Raw genomic sequence first — 15,900 nt, 5'->3', positions numbered from 1 at the left:
GTGAAATTTATAGAAAAATGATTGGAAAGTATTAAATTACAGTGATCCAGATGCAGAAATACAAAAATTGCATGTCTTCTCACACTTGTGCGTGGATCCTGACTTTTAATGTTTTCATATCTGCGAATTAGGCAGTGTGAGAGTGGGCATGGGCTTTGAAAGTAGGTACAAAATTATAACAGGGGAGTAAGCAGAGTTAGGAAATACGGCAAGAGAGTAGGCTTACAGAGAGACAAGTATCAAGACTAACATATGAAAGATGCCTCCCCCCCCCCCCCAGTTTACACGTAACAGAGTATATATGAGAAAACCTTCAATGTACAAACATGTGAGAAGGCTCATGCTATATTGAGAATGTAGGTACTATATAAAAGACCTATAAAGAGACTTGTGGTCCAGCACTTTAGAACAGGTGCCTTTTCCAGCTCACTAGCCCACTCCTATTCTTGTCTTTCTTACTGCACTATCTCCTTTATACAACTGTCCATGGGTCTCTGTACAATTCATTGTTTGGAGACACAAGAACCTGGAAACTTAAGTGAGTGCCCTCTAAGCTCAGATCTGCATGTATAACAGAAAGACATGTGTAATAGAAAAGCAGACAGGAAGCTACGTGGCTGAAGGGGTTTGAAGGGAAGCATTGGGGAAAAGAAACAACAAAGCAAATTTTGTTTGAAAATTCCATTGTAAACCCTAACCCATTGTATGCTAATCAAAAATGGTTTTAAGAAAAAGAAAAGTACAAACATCTTGCCTAAGGTTGTTTATACACAAAACTCCTCAAAATATTGACTCAAATCCAATAACACAGAGAACTCAGAGAACTTATTATATTCCATGACCATAAGGGGTTTATTCCAGGTACTCAGGGCTTTTCAAGACTCAATTTATATAGCCATTGTTTCAATGCACTGAACCAATAGATTCAGAAAAAGTATATGAGAAAAATCTAACTCCCGTTGATGATTTTAAAGTATCTTCTCAGTATATTAAGAGGAACTTCTTCAACTTAATAAATGATATTTATAAAAGCGCATGCTTCCAAAATATTCAGTACCAGAAAACTTGGTGCTTTCCCAGTAAAGTCAGAATCAAGACTAACATTCAATGTCAAATGTTTCATCCAACATTGTACTGGAAATCTCAACAGTAAGACAAAGAAATTAGGCAGAGACTAAATTGATTGGGAAGGAAGAAATAAAAACCTATTTGTCTGCAAATGGAATGATTGTCTTTGTAGAGAAGCAGAAAGAATCAACAAAAACACTTCTGGAACTAATAAGTGATTAAAACAAGGTGGTAGAATACAGGATTGATCTATGAAAGTCTGTCATGAGTGAGGAGAGGCCTAGTGGATAAAGTGCATGCCGTGCAAGAAGGAGGGTCTGAATTTAGATCTCTAGCATGCATGGAAATGCAGGGTGGGAGTGATAGCCTGCCTGTAATGCCAGCATTTGGGAGCCAAAGATAGGGAATCCCCAGGGTTTTGGTGAGCACCAGATTCATCGAAAGCCCTTGCTTCAATAAAGAAACTAGAAAACAATTGAGGAAGACATACAGGGTAACTATGCACAACCACCTGCACACATATGTGACACTCCACATACACATACATACAAGCACATGCAAAAAGAGATAATGACTTTTCTATGCAATGCTGTTAAACACATGAAGTTCAAATTAGAAAAAAAAATGAGATGCTTGCATCAGAACTCCAAATCTGAAATAGAATAATTCAAACAGAAATCTATATGAATAATTCTGTCAGACTCTGATGAGTGAAATAAAGGAAACCTTTGGAGTGAGATTCAAGCATCCTCCTCTGGGTCTTCCTTGTTAAATAACAAGATAAATTTTTCTTGGGGGTCTATGAATTGTAGTATGTTTATCCTGTACTATATGGCTAAAATCCTCTTATGTGTGTCTTTTTGGGTCTGGGTTGTCTCACTCAGTATGATCTTTTCTAGTTCCATCCATTTGCCTGCAATTTTCAAATTTCAAATTCCTTGTTTTTAATAGCTGGGTAGTATTCCATTGTGTAAATGCGCCACAGTGTCTTTATCCATTCTTTGATTAAGGAATATCTAGGTTGTTTCTAGATTCTGGCTATTAAAAATAAAGCTTCTGTGAACATAGTTGAACAAATGTCCTTGTATGGTAGATTGCCTAGGAATGGTACAGCTGGTCTTGAGGAAGAACTACTACCAATTTTCTAAGAAATCACCAAACTAATTTCCAAAGTGGTTGTACAAGTTTGAGAGAGCAGAGAAATATCCTACCAATGCCTGGTCCAACCTGAAACCCACTCTGTGGGAGAGAGTCAAGCCCTGGCACTATTAGCAATGCTCTGCTATGCTTACAGATGTGAGCCTAGCATAGCTGTCCTCTGAGAGGCCCCTCTCATCAGTGGATTGAAATAGGTGCTGAGATTCATAGCCAAATACTGGGTGAGGCATAGAGAGTCTTGTAAAAAAGTGAACAGATGGATGGAAGGAAGGACCCAGAGGGGACAGAGGGACAGACACCCCACAAGAAGACCAACAGAGCCAACCAAGGACCATCCATGCATTCACTGGACCTAGGACCCCTACAGAAATGGGCAGCTCTGGCTTCCTGTAGAAACCTTGGTAAGGGGAAAAGGGGCTATTTCTGACATGGACTCTGTTATCTGCTTTTTGATCACTTTCCCCTGCTGGGGCTCCCTTGCCAGGCCACAGGGGAAGAGGATTCACTCAGTCCTGATACAACTTGATGTGCTGGGGTGGGTTGGTGGAGGGGACTCCCCTTTTCTGAGGAGTAGAGGAAAGGAATAAGGAGAAGAGGGAGAGAGGGTGGGGAAAAATACAAGAACCAAGTGGAATAATATTCTATATTCATTGGCAGGAAGGCCCAATATTATGAAAAATGCTAGCTCTTACCAACTTGATCTACAGGTGCAATTCAATTCCACATTACGTAATGGATATTGATAAAGTGATTCCGAAGTTTATAAGTGAGAAACTGGAACCCAGAATAGTGAACACATTACTGAAATGGAAAAAAGATAAAGGACTGATAACTACCCCCACTTCAAGACTAAACATGAAGCTGCAGACATCAGGGTACTGTGGTATTGGCTTACTGTTTTCTCAAATGCCATTGCTTCCTCCTGGAAGGGAGTGATGGGATAAGACCTCACACTTTGTTTAAAGGTATGATGGCCACTCTGAGTTACCATGACCCCAATGCATTTAATGCATGGAATTGCTGTCTCCTGCACATCATCCTGGCCTTGTTCTTTTGTTCTTGTTGCAATGACTGTTGGTAGAGCTTGGGGGTGTGATGCCCACTGTCTGGAAGGCTGGCTCCTGGCTGTTCCTCAGGAGTGTGTCATCATCTCTACGGGGAGAGAATTAAGACTGATAGGCCCTGTGTGACCTTGGGATCCCCTTCGGAGGAGTGCTCATCCTCAGCCAGAACAAGCTGAAGAGCATCAGCATTCTTCCAAATGTGTCTCCAGGGACTGGTACTATAAGGAATGTTCCCCGGAGAAGCTCCTGACCTCCTTCTCACTGTGTGTGCATAATCGGTCTCCTGAAATAGGGAAGCTCAGAGTGGAAAATGGCGGCAGTGCTCCAAATTGGCCCAGCTGTGTGAACAGAGCCAAGGGCAATGAAGGCTTCAGTCTGGTCAGAACCTTGATGGTCCCAGGATGAGTGCATTTGCCTGCTCAGATTGTCCATGACAAACTGTCACAGACTGGGTCCCCTAAGCAATGGTGAGGAGCTTGTGTCTTCCCATTCTGGATGCTTGAGGTCCACATGGTTCTTCCTGTTCTTAGAAGTTCACCAGCTCCCTAGGCTGTGGGACCCACCCTCATGGCCATCTACTTAACCTCAGTTAACCTTCTAACTGGAAGGGAATGGTCCAGCATATAGAGCTTGGAGGGAGATGACAAACTCCATCCCGAACAGTGAAGGGATGCAGAGCTGAAAGGTAGTGGCTAAGGCCAGCCAGGAGACGGAATAGAGAAGTTTGCTTCCTCCTGTCATCATAGTCTAAGATTGAAGAATGACAGAGAAGGGGAGGATGAGGAAGAAAGAAGAAGAGCCTGTGCTTGGCAGATGGGTCCAATAAGAAACTCTGAGACTGCTTCCTGTGTGGTCTACATAGACCGGGTAATGACAGCAACCTCAACTCCTACTCTGCCTTCTTCCCCTTGGTGAAGGGGGCAGCAACTTGTTCTCTACCAGTGCTACAGCAAATTAGCCTAAATCCAATATCTTAATACAACACAAACTTATTACCTGTCAATAGTGGAAGGCAGAAGCCACAGGACTCTCACCAAGCTGAAATCACGGTGTCACAAAGCTGGGTTCTGCCTAGGTATTCCAGGGCTAATTCCTTGCTTGTCTAGAGACTTCCTGCATCCTTGGCTCTTGGCCTCTTCCTTTTTCACAGGCGGCAGCATAGCATCTCCTGTATTCTCTCCGTAACTCATGCTCACATCTCAGGGGATGACTGAGGGGGGCTTGCCCAGATAATACAGGATCACCTTCCAGTTGTATATCTCCTTTGACATTCGAGGTATCATATTAGAAAGTCTGGGACTAGGATATAGGCATCTTATGAGGCCATTACTTTTCTGTTACCATGAGCTGATTCAGCTTATACCATAGACTGCCTTGCATGCTTAGAAAGACACTGGGTCCCAAACAAACGGTGGAAACCACAGGTCCCAGGAGATCAGGGTGAAGTAGCGATGGAAGATTATTTGGAACAGCCTGCCCTGCTCAAATGTGATTGAAAAGCTAAGGTGAATAAGAACAAGTAGGAGCAGATAAGCCATTCCCAGCCTCAGCACCTGATCTGGAGGCTATCTGACACCCCACATCAAATGCATTCTCAACTTGAAAACCCAAGGTGTTTTGGAGCTGGATGTCGTGACTGCCTAACCACATGGCTCTGCTTTTGGAGAGGGCATGCAGAGAAGTTAGGTCTTTCATGGCTAGCACAGGGTATTCCACAGACTATGGCCTGTGTCTTGGTAGCAGCTTCATGGTGAGAATTGTTGCTCAGCTTGCAGAATCACATCATCCTTTCTCCAAAATGTAACGATGGACTTCTAGCATTTCTCTAATGAGAATCAGGCTTAGACCAGCCCAGTACATCCAGGCTCTATCCTGAGACCCAGGAAAAAAAAACCCACAGAAGCAAGGCCCTCTTTCTCCTAAGATCAGTTCTCAGGTGGACAGCAGCCTCCACACCTCCTCCAAGCCCCTCATCCAGCAGGATCAGGCACAGTAACCCACTTTCACACAAGCCCCAGCACGTGCTCTGTGCTTGGAGGTTGGCTTCAGCAGATTTTTGTCCTCACTTAAAAATCTGGGCCTTGTTATGCACGGCCCAAATCTGTGACCCAGCTAGGAAACCTCAGGCAGACAGAAGCTCTGGCTGTGCCCTGGTGTTAGGTCAGGCCAGTGAGTCTCTAGGAGCCATGTGGGCAAAGGCTCAAGGTAGTTAGTAGACTCCAGTGGAGAGCTGATCTGGGAAGTAGGGGGCAGAAAAATACAGGGGACAGGAAGAAGGCAAGGCAAATGGGCAATGGATGGAACGAATCGGGGAGCAGAGGGAAGCAGAGCGAATAAACTCATCTCCCTGAAGTTGTTGAATTAGGAAAATTAAGAATATAAATTAAATACCACATCTGTTCTCGGAGGTCCCTTCCAGCATTAACATTTTTATGCTTTTATAAGCTTCCGGGGAAAAAGAATAAACCAACCACTAATATCGAGGAGATTTTGAGGGCTTTAAAAGGTTTTAGGAGCTGTATCTAACAGGAACAAGGATGTTTGCTGCACATCCCAGAAAGCCTACAGGGAAAAGTGAACACTTGATTCTCCACAGTCTGAGTGGAGGCTTAGCCTGAGCAAACCAGACACTTAGGTTAGATCCGCTCGACTGCACTAAGCCCTGCGGCGGGGAGATTGCTTTCCCCTTATATCACATGAAGAGACTCCTTAATCCATCACATATCCTCACTCGAGGAGGGGTGAGGCAGTTTGGAGGGAGTGGGAAGTCTCCTTTTGAACTCTTGATGAGACCTGTTCTAATGGGAAGCTCAGAGGTCCCCAAAGCCACCAGATTTGGATATCACAATGGGCAGGAGCGGGGGCGGGGGCTTGTTTGTCTTACCAGCTTCTAGCCATCCTTGTATGCAGGAACCAAGTTACCCTACATGGCTTTCTTCGCCATGTAAGAAATAACTGAAGGAACTGGCAAGTCTGCAGCATAGAATATGTCATACTGACGTGATAGGTCCGGACATATTGCCTTCTTCGTAGACAAGGGAACAGAAATTACAGGTGCTTTTAGAATGTATAAACTGAAGGTGACTTATCCTTAACATTAAACATGAGCTGCCTTCCATGTAAGGACGGATGTGAGTGTGTTCAGCCTTTATTATAATTGAAATCTCGAATGTTTCCCAAAGGCTTATGCATTAAAGACTGGGCCCAGCTTTGTGTCATTGGAAGAAGGCAGAATCTTTAAGAGGTCTGTCTTGGTGGAAGGTATTTGCATTTGAGATATGCCTTGAAGAGGAAAGAATGTGAGGCCCTCTTCTCTCCTTCTTGCCTTCTGCTTCCTAGTTATGAAGAAAGTAGCTTTGCTCTACATAATCTCCTGCCAAAAATCCTCTACCACAGGCCCAAAGCAATGGGAACCACGGATCATGAGCTCAAACCTCTGAAACTGTGAACCCAAGCAAACTTCTCCTTGTATGTTGATCACATGCTATGTTTATTGTAGTAATTGAAAGCTAAATAACTCGCCGTTATAAAACCCTGAGGCTGAGAGCAGTACTTGGACATAGTAGATGCTAATTATACATTAATTGAATTAATGAATATTTGGGACATAAATAAATCCTCAAACCTTCAAGAGCCAACTCTGTACAGAGTATGAATTAATAAATGTTTCCAATCCTCCCCTTAAGCCACTGACTGTAAATAGTGAGTTTAAAGCTCTATTTTCACAGTTTCCTATATCATTTATGGATTCTGAGAGGAATCCAGAGAAATGACATTTAGGACATGGGAAGAGTAAGGTCATTATTGAATAGACAGAAGCAGACATTAGGGTAATATGGTCATGAGCCAAACAGTGCAGGAAGCCTCCTTCCAGAAAACAGGAACAAATTTGTTTAAATAGCACATAGCTCTGGGACACCTGAATTTGAGCTTCTGACCTCAGCATGGCTACTTTGTGTTCTAAGCCCCTAAGTGGACAGTTTTTGTTAGCAGCTCACTAGAAAATTAATGCATCTTTTCCAGAGAACCTGGAAAAGCCCAGCTGGTCAGAGAAGGGAGGATATTGGCAAAGCACAGAGGTATGTCCATAGAGCTGCTGGTTCTCACTCCCAGAATACCAGGGCTCAATGACTAGCAATAGTGCTATAATTTGGATCTAAAACCTTCTAGGAAGTCAGCTCTCACTAGCTGCCCTGTGCATGTTGTCAGGAGCTGACCAGATCATGCTGGCCCTTCCTTATCAAAGACTGAATTGGAAACATGATGGTTCTGGAGGAGGGGCTTAATTTCAAAGTAGGACATTCTCTGTCTTACTGTCTCTGTCTGTCTGTGTCTGTCTGGGTCTCTCTCTCACTCCCCTCTTGCTCCCTCTATCCTCCTCTCCCTTTGTCCCTTCTCCCTTTTCAGTAGTGGTATAAGCAGCCTCTGCCACACATTCTCCATCACCATAGTGATTTCCCCCTACCTCATGCCCACAGCTATGGACCCAGCTGACTGTGGGTTGAAACCTATAAGCCATGAATCAAAATAAACTTTCCTTCCTGTCAGATTGTTTCCCTTGAGTGTTTTGTTGTGGGTACAGACACTTGACAAACACAAATAAGTAGTTCAATATGGCTTCTTTTCTTCTACCTTAGTCTGCATTCTGGAGACTCATAAAAAGGCTGAGGCGTTGTGATGTCACAGTGGTTTCATCACAGTATGCCAATGCACAACCACACAGTCCCATTTACATAATAACGTGCAATCCACCAACACACCCAGGTTGTGACATCATAACTCCTTTGTGGCATGAAATGCTCTATTGTGACAATCACAGTGCTCCATTTTGCTGCCACAATGCTCCATTTAAGCATCCAATGCTCCATTTTACCCAAAAACAACCAATTGTGTCATCATAATGTGCCATCACAGCTACATTGTGATAAAAGTGTGTTTTAATATAACATCACACCACTCCATTGTGACATCAAAATGTCCAATTCTGTCTTGTCAATGCTGCATAATGATGTCACAGACATCAAAATGCTTTGTCATGGCATTACACTGCACTGTAATATCACATGGTCTACTATGAAATCACAGTGCATCACTATGACATCACAATGTCCATTATGACATCATAGTGCTCCACTATGGTGTCACCATGCTCCATCATGTCACAATGCTCCACTACGATGTCATAATGCTCAATTTTACCCTCACAATGCTCTACTGCGCCTTCACAGAGCTTATGTTCATTCTAATGTTTTTTTGTGTGTGTTCAGCAGGCACTTTGAGTCAACACTACTCTAAGCATTACACCAGGAACTATGTGCGTTGAAAACTAGATGCCAGCTGAAGACCTGTGAACAAAGGCTCTGTGGAAGCAGGAGAATGGGCTATTACCCTATACATCCCTGTAGTCCCTTGCCTATGACTGCACTGCATGAGGCTCTACTCACTCAGCTTAAGTTCTTACAAACTGGCTTTGGAAAAGCGTTGGAAGGAATGTTTCTGCCACCAGCAGAGTTGTACTTAAAGCAACAAAATGAACATGTCCATGTACAAACATTGTACTCCAAGAGCTCCTCTAGAACCTGTCAGACAGCCAGGGAGAACACATTGGTAACATGTGGGGACAAAGTCATCTGAGTAGAACGTTGTGCTCTTCTGACTGCGTTATCAAGAGGTACAGTATGAAACTCAGCTGGAGAGAGGGACGTCCATCCCTAGCACAAAATCTCTGCAGAGAAAGGTTCTGCTGTGAGGGGCAGTGAAAACTGAAGCAGAAACAGATACTGGAAGAGGACAAGAAAAGTAAGATGAGGTAGAAGTGGGCCAGGATGTGAGTGGAGCATGACTCCAACACCAAGAAGACTTCATATCTCCTGGATCATTCATCTAAGTCATCTCCACAAGGCTGGCCAAGGAAAGAGTCTTCCAGGGCTAAGAGATGCATCCAATATACCAACTTCCTGGCTCTCCCAAGGGCTACTTCTGTCTCTTTAGTGGAGGGCCATAGCCATAACTTCCCTTAACATAGGCTTGTGTCAGCCTTACTGGAGACTGTAAGAACTGAGTGGTGTGTTGAGGCTTAACCTGCTCTCTGTTCTTCTACACACTGAAGACATCTCAACAACCAGACACTTAGTGAATAAACTATAAAATGAAAAATGTGGCCACAAGTCATGATCATAAGTTAGTGTAGTGTTTTAAAATATATATTAATTAAGTGCTTATTACATGCAAAGTACACTAGAGTGTTAAAAATGCCTTATGTGGTCTGGCCCTTTTCCTCAAGGATGTGATAATCTAATGAAGGACAGAAGCCATGTATATGAGAACAGTAACAATGCATGCTGAATATGAGATGCATAATGAATATTGTAATAATTTAAGAGAGAAACACTATTGTTATAACTTCCTGGAGTGGTAGCCTTTCTGCTAAGGTCTACCTGCATTGTGTGACTGGGGACAGGAAGGCAGAGAGGAAGGACAGAGCAAACTGGGAAGCCAGAAGCAATGTGACATGTTAAGAATAAGAAGAATGGGGTTCTGGGGCAGATTACACAAGCTAGGACAGTCCGTGGAGGTTGAAAATGTTAAGGTCTAATCTTTTGGTGAGCAATATAGAGCAAGTGAAAATATAGGAAAAAATTAGAAAAATAATCAAAGTTGTAAGTTTTTTTAATTTTTTCAATAATTAGAATAGACCTAAGCTTACAAAAGGGGATTCCTTTTTACTCAAAGGCTTTTAAATTATTATTATTATTTTAATTTTTATTTTTGTATTTGCCTGGGGTAGTAGGTTCCACCTCCATCTGTGGACTCTGAGGCCTCTTCCTGTCTCCATTCTCCTTGAAGCTGAGCACAGGAAGTGAGCACAGGAAGTGAGTACAAGAAGAGACCTACAGGGAAAGGAAATCTAGGAGCAGATGGTAGTGTGGGTGGACATTATAAATGAGAAAGGGAAGCTTGGGTAGGTAAATGACCTGTTCTTGTTTACTCCTTCCACCCATCCTTCCATCTGTCTGTTCCATCCATGTATCCATAGATCCAATCATTCAACTTCCTGTTATGTTTCCATCCAGCCATGAATTTAGTAAAGGGAATTTTTCAGGTTCTCTGAACCACATTTAAATGACCAGACACTAGCTTTTAATGGCTTAGTGGGTAAAGCACAGATCATACAAACACGAGGATCTGAATTCAGATCCACAGAACACACACAAATTCAGTACCCAATGTCTATAATCCCAGCATTCCTACAATGAGATGAGAGGGGGACCTAAGAGATGCCCCAGAAGTCTGCAGACCAGCTAGCACTGTAAACACAGTGGCCTGCAACAAGAGACTGTCTCAGACAAGGGAACATAAGGACTGATACCTGCGGCTGTCTTCAGACCACCACACACAAATCATGGCACCCATAAGCTTGCATTCACACACATGCGGTTTTAAAACCTCAACAAACTCGGTTCCCCAGTGAAGTGTGGGGATGTTGATGGCCAGATGCAGGGAGCACAATGCAGCAAGCCTGACTGTTGCGTGACCTTGCTGACACCATTTCTGAGATCCGAGTTGGGTGAGCCATACCAGCAACTGTTATGGTTTATATGAAATGTCCCCTGCAGTCTCATGTTTAAACCCCTGGTCATGCTATTTGGGGAATGCTATGCAGCCTGAAGGATATGGGATATAACTGGAGGAAATCCATCACTAGGATCAGCCTTGAAGATTATATCACCTTTTGCTTTGTGTCCATCACTTCTTTCACCTGGTCTGGCTGATATGTGACACATTCCACCTTGGACTCCCACTACCATGAAGCTGCTCAGTCTCCCTTCCCTGCTTTAATGTGCTGTGCCCTCAAACCATGGCCAAATATTTCCTCCCTTCTATCTGCTAGCTATTTCACAAGAACAAGAAAGACAACAACAACAACAAATAATGATGATGATTATAATGACAATAGCAAAAATATGAATTTATTCTCGTGCATGCCTATTCTTCATTTCAACAATGGCACCAACTCACCATTATCCAAAATTCAGAAGCCTGGAGGTTAGCTTCCCCCTCCCTCAAATCCCACATCTTGCTCCATGATCTTTTTCAACAAACAGCTTCCTCACTCCCAAAGGATAGCTTGAATGGATGTGCTGTACAGGATACCCCATTCTCTCTTGGTTATTCCACTGTAGCAGCATCCTAGCCTGCTGTTCTCTTCTTCTTGCCTCCCTGAAATTCAGTCTCCACAGAGCTGCCAAAATGATCTCTTAAAAACATTAATTGAATCACATCATGCCCCTAAATTAAAGCCTCCCACTGCCCTTGGAATAGATCCAAATTCTTTGACATTTCTCTGAGTTCAGTTCCTAGAAAAAGTCATGTTCTTCCCTTCTTGGGGCCTCCGTACTTGTTCTGCCTGTGCCTTGTCACAAGCTCGCTTCCTCTCAGCTTCCGGATCTCTGTTTTCTTCCCCTAAGTGAAGCCAGACTTGATCTTTCTAAATAAGCCCCCTTATTACTCTCCTCCACACATCCTTGTTTATTGCTGTCACTGCACTTAGCACAATATGCAATCTCTAAACTAATTATTTTATTTACGTATTTTCCATCTCCCAATTCTAAACAAGGGCATGACCCATGTTTCTCGTGCTCCTTGCTATATCCCTAGCATCTAGCACGATGCCTAGCAGGTGTGCCACAAACATGAATGAGCTGCCTCTTAAAATTATACACGGTGTTGCAGTTGACAGACACTGTCAGCCCGAGAAGCAAAGAGAAGTTATCATTAAGGATGGTCTAACCACTGCCACTGGTGTGAGCAATTGCCATGAGGTAGAGTCGGCTAATGGCATCGCCCCAGGCAAGCCACATAAAATTGTATCCTGGCATCAGTGGAGAGTAGACTCAACAGGCGTCTGTCCTGTTCCCAGTGACTATACATGTGGAAGACAGAGAAGTAGAGATGAGGATCTCTGTGCTTCCTGGTCAGCCTGGGGAGAAGTGGTTACTTTAGTGCACACTCAGCAGTCACATACATTCAGCCTATAGCATATTCCAGGGATCAGGAACTTTCGCTAGACTCCTCTTCAGCCCCAGAGGGCAAAAAAGATAAAACGAGGCCAGGCAGGAATGACCTTCAGTCATTCCTGTCACTTCTAGATGGACAACTTTCTCTAAGTTGTTTGGTTTGTTTGTTTTTTTCTCCTTCTTGGCCAGCTGCTCTTTCACTGATCATGTGTATAGATTTATCTTTTTATTTTAAGGCATTTCTCCTGGGTTCACCAGTATCAACTTTTCTACCAACATTAGGCCATTATACTCTACCAATGTTTTAATGGGGATTTAGAGTTGTATTAACTGTCTCAATATATTGTCTTGGTTTTTGTTTTGTTTGCACTGATGACTGAATTCGGGGCCACTGAGCTATTTACACTCCTCGTCCATTTTGTTTTCTTGATGCTCTGGCATTTGATGACTTGCTGTAGGGAAGAAATGCCCCTTTTCATGGATGAGGAGTTCCAAGATATAGTAAACTTGCTTGGGAATGTTTTCCATATGCAAATCAAACAATTCAGAACCCAGCACTTCATTTCCTTACTTTCCACCCCTTCTCTATTGAGCCCTAAGACTCCAGATCAAACTTTACTTTCCTTAATCACATCTAAGACAGGTACCCAGTTCCTAAGACAACTCCAGAGTCCCTTGAAATGATCTGTTCTAGCCCACCTAAACCCATATGCTTTCTTTGCCTTTCCTTTGGAAACAATCACAAGGCTCTGGGCTTGGTTCCTCCTTCTTCCTTTTGCTACTTGCCTGGCCCTTTTGTTTTCCATGTGGCCCTACATAGCATGGTCACTTTCTAGGGACCTCTGAGCACATAAACTTAATTCTTCACCCCATGTGGTGATTTGAATAGGTATGGCCCCCATAGATTCATGGGTTTGAATACTTGCCTCACAGGGAGGGTATATAAAAAGGTGTGGCCTTTTTGGAGTAGGTGTGGCCTTGTTACAGGAGGTATATCTCTGAGTGGGCGGGCTTTGAGGTCCCCTGTGCTCAAGCTAATGGGCAGTGTGGTACACAGTCTCTTTCTGCTGCTTGCAGATAAAAATGGAGAGCTCTTAATTCCTTCTCCAGCACCATGTCTGTCTGCATGCTGCCATGCTGCCCTGCTTCCTGCCGTGACGATAATAGACTAAACTTCACAAACTATAAGCCAACCCTAGTTAAATGTTTTCCTTTGCAAGAGTTGCTATAGTCACAATATCTCTTCACAGCATTGAAACCCTAAGACACCCAAGTTGTTTATGTATCTGTCTTAACATACCTGATTACAATGAATCTCAAGGAATATTTTAAAACAAAGTGTTTCCTGTTTGAATGACATTTATATTTATTATAACTAGGGTGATTTTTAACTGAGTCAATTGTTTTGAGCAGACTCATTAATATACTCTTGGTGGGATGAAGACAGAAACCATTAGGCAGCCACTCATAATCTAAACTACTAGGTAATACTTAAAAACAATAGAATTTCATTCTAAAAAAAATACAAAACAAAAACAATCCCACTATATTATAAGCATACTTGTTATCATTGTTACAGGTAGTTATTGCTTTCTGTTAAAAAAAGAAACTATCTTTGCCAAATCAAACCTCTGAGGCTCACATTGGCCTGTCCTCTTTCCTCGCCATCTGGTGTACTCTCAGAAGCTCTGGATCTTCTCTGAGATCCATGCTTTTCTTTCTTTCTCAGCTTCCAGGTACAAAGACCATTGGGTTTCTCCAGCCTCAAGTCTGTCATTTTCACACAGCTGATTCTGGGAGACTGATCTGGTGCTGAGAAGCTGCCAGACAGTACAAAGTTCTTCCCTCCTACATCTGTCCAAAGTCCCTGGTGTGGCAGTTCATGCCGCTCTCCTCCCATCCTGGCCTCAGTGAGCTCCGCACTACTTTCTTTCTTGTAGAAAATCTCCACAGCCTTCCAATTGCTATTTGTTTGCCTCCATGATAAATCAAACAGATGGCTTCATCTTTTCCTCCCAGGTCCCATTGTCTGGCCTTTAATCATGTTTGTTGCTTAACGTTGGCCAATCCACTCGGCAACCGTTTGTCTGAGACCTCTGCAGCCGAGGCTGCCAACAGTCCCTCTTGAACGCATTCCGGTTCTAGAGTTTGATGAGCAATCGCTCCTATCAGTGGGCAGGTTATTAAACAGCTGGGACTCTGCAGCCATTTCAGGAACTTGCCCAGAAGACAGAGAAGCAATTTTAGAGACAAGAAGCAATTGTTTCCAAGACTCCAGCCCATTGTTGGGATATGCTCTGTGCCTGAGCTTTGGAAATGATGGGGGGAAGGAGCTGGGCCTTGTTTTACATACAAACTCTCGATACTTTTTTTGTTGTTTCCCACTTATATCACCAGCCTGTGGGACTGAGGGATGTCCCTGAGTGTGTGGAAGTTAACAACATCTCTCTGTAGATACTGATCATCACGTAAAATTGATCTGCAGTCTGATGCTTGGCAGAGAGGAGGAGGGATTGTTTTATTTGTTAACCACCTACTGGGCTCCTTCAGGGTGCCAAGCATGGTTAACAAAGAGTGATGGGTGTAAGATGAGTAAAAACCACAGCCTGCCTACCTGCCCCAGAGATGGACTGGCCCAGCTGATCAACAAGGCATGGGATAACTCTTTGCTATGCAGTGAAGGTGTCCACAGATACATTCTAACTGGAGTACATGATAACATGCAGAATATGGTCTAGAGACATGCAAGATTAATTCGGAGGAGGAACATAAGGAGGAGCATCACAGAGGGGTAAAACAATTGAATTGTGTTTTGTATTCACCTCACTTCTTAAAGCAATGACTCCTTATATAGTTTCACAACTACATAATGACAGGGACCGACAGAGTTCTGCTTCTTTGCCCAGCAGAATACCAGACTCACTGAGGGTCAGTGGCAGAGCCACATAGATCCTGTCAACACCCAGCACCAGTATGGTGCCATTTTGTTCCTAGAAGACACTGTAACCTTGGCCAGTTCTCTAAGCTAAGGACCAGGACACACAAGTGGTTTTATATGCTATAATAGAAGGTAGGGGGTGAGGTGGTCCAACTTGGGAGTTTAAAGAAGTCCTCCATCCTGGCCTTAAGAGCTGCCTGCACCAGGGCTCTGTGTCCTCTGAGAGAACTGATAGTTTCTGCTGCCCAGCCCTGTCGTTAACTGTGCTGCTGACGTGAACATATCCCATCCTTACTAAAGGTACACACTCAAGTGTACCCAATGGGGTGACCTCAGAAATAACTGTTCTTCTTTGGCTGCATTGGGATCAATGCTCAGTGCTCACTCCTTGATATATTTAACTTTCCAGCCCCTGACCATAAATTCAGAGAATGTGAGAGTGGGGTCAAGGTAAAAGTGAACCACTGCTATCTGCCTACCAACCATCTTTAAAGACATGTCTACCTGAATACACATTAAAACAGCAAGCTGGTAAAGAGATGCAACGATAAAAGGAAATGCCGCTGTGACTCAGGAGACAGAGACTCACTTAGCAAAAGAATAAGACATATAGCATTTACTCCAGTTCTGAGCATGTGCAAAGTTCATTGATAAT

The 15,900-nt window shown here is 43.3% G+C and overlaps 1 protein-coding gene across 1 annotated transcript in view; it reads right to left on the bottom strand.

Moving 5' to 3' along the window:
- Positions 1 to 15,900, bottom strand: part of Shisa6 (shisa family member 6) — a 283,641-nt gene that overhangs the window by 70,778 nt on the left and 196,963 nt on the right. The window lies entirely within an intron of this gene.

The sequence above is a fragment of the Psammomys obesus genome, unplaced genomic scaffold (assembly GCF_907164565.1).
Source record: "Psammomys obesus unplaced genomic scaffold, mPsaObe1.curated_primary_1811, whole genome shotgun sequence".
NCBI lineage: Eukaryota > Metazoa > Chordata > Mammalia > Rodentia > Muridae > Psammomys > Psammomys obesus.
The sequence above is the reverse complement of the archived record's forward strand: the minus strand, read 5'-3'. Positions and strand labels throughout refer to the sequence as shown.